This window comes from Sapajus apella, unplaced genomic scaffold (genome assembly GCF_009761245.1).
Source record: "Sapajus apella isolate SASKATOON/1434 unplaced genomic scaffold, GSC_monkey_1.0 scaffold2, whole genome shotgun sequence".
In the NCBI taxonomy this organism is placed as follows: Eukaryota; Metazoa; Chordata; class Mammalia; order Primates; family Cebidae; genus Sapajus; species Sapajus apella.
Genome location: NW_022436942.1, coordinates 39,059,846 through 39,061,595, shown reverse-complemented (window position 1 = coordinate 39,061,595; position 1,750 = coordinate 39,059,846). Strand labels below are relative to the sequence as shown.

The 1,750-nt window shown below is 38.5% G+C and overlaps 1 pseudogene; it reads left to right on the top strand.

Moving 5' to 3' along the window:
- The first annotated feature begins 1,083 nt into the window (after positions 1 to 1,083).
- Positions 1,084 to 1,137, top strand: LOC116527922 (annotated as a pseudogene).
- The last annotated feature ends 613 nt before the right edge of the window (positions 1,138 to 1,750 follow it).

Genomic DNA, 1,750 nt, shown 5'->3' with positions numbered 1-1,750 from the left:
GCTGCATACTTTTTCATTATTTCATTTGGATTGTATTTTAAAATGTCTTTTTAAACCTATTTTTTCTACTGCTTATTATATGTCAAGCACTGTTCTAATTGCTTTTCATGTATTAATTTATTTATTTATCACAATACCATCCTTGGAGGGAAGCTAATACCATTGCGTAGATGAAGAATCTGAACTATTGTAAAAATAAGTATTCTCAGCAAATTGACACAAGAACAGAAAACCAAACACCACATGTTCTCACTCATAGGTGGGTGTTGAACAATGAGAACACATGGACACAGCAAGGGGAACATCACACACCAAGACCTGTCAGAGAGTGGGGGGTTAGAAGAGGAATAGTAGGGGGTCAGAGAATAAGAGAGGGATAGCATTAGGAGAAATACCAAATGTAGATGACGGGGTGATGGATGCAGCAAACCACCATGGCACATGTGTACCTATATAACAAACCTGCACGTTCTGCACATGCACCCCAGAACTTAAAGTATAATAATAAAAAATAAAATAAAAAATAAATAAAAATAAAATAAGTAACAACAACAAAAAAGAATAAGGCTGCCCAAGGTAGGTCAACCAACAACTAAGTGGCAGAGTACACATTCAAATCCAGATATTCTGTCTCCAGGGCACATATGCTTAACCTCTAAAGTATACTGCCCCTATCATTTATATGACATTTATGATCTATAATTCCCCTGAAGTTATTCAAATACTGAAAATGACTTTCTCTAAATCTTATCCTTTGTGGTTTTTAAGGTAAAAGAATGTTTGATTGTTCCTTTAAAAAGTCTATTAGTCTTAGTTTTCACGAATAATTTTTCTCCAGCTTCCTAACATTTCCTAAAATTGTTCCCTGGAAGTAAAAGTACTGCTTCTTTTTTGTAATGACCACTTATTTGAGTATTTCCTTGCTCCAACAATGTCTACCCATCGTGTTCTCGGATGTTGCCCAAACCACTCTGAAGACAAAGTTAATTTTAAGGGGATTTCAGAGTCAATCATATTAACAGTTTAATTAAAATTGGGATAGAATGGAGGGAAAGTGTAAGCACTGAGTATATTAGATACCTAATGTGTTACAGCTCTTTCAGAATTTGTCTAGCAGGCTTTCCAGTTTTTGCCCCTTCAAAAAAGATACCTAATAAATACACACTTTTATAAATTTCATTGGTTTGGAAAAATTTATGGTAACAAGTAAATTCAAAATCATTGCAGTGAAGACTCATGGAGGCATGTAGCTAATATGGCAACTGTGTCAGTCAGGATCACATTAGGAAATGGAAATCACACCCAAAGTAGGCATTTTCTCTTAATCAAGGGATTCCTTCCAAGGGAGTGGGTGGGGTCTAGGGAAATTGCACCCCTAGTACTAACAGGACAGTATCTTTACCATTCTAAGCCTGAAGGGCATGAAAGGGAAGAGTCATGAGAAACAAAAGGATAGAGTCCTGTGGAGGGAGCCACCTGACTGAAGTCACAACCTTTGGTAGAAAGAACCAACCAGCCAATGGAGACTCCCTCAGGGAGATGGCAAGGAAATAAAACACCTGCCGTTTCTCTCCTCCTTTCCTTCAGCTCTTGCTGGGACTCACACTGGCAACCCAAACCAGCAGCCAGAGGCCAATGTGGCTCACTGAAGTAGCACATACTTCCAAAGCTCCTGGGGAGCATAAAGAACAGCAGATGGGGGATTGGAGAGGCAAGCAGAAAATATCTGGGATCAGCACTATGGTTGCTG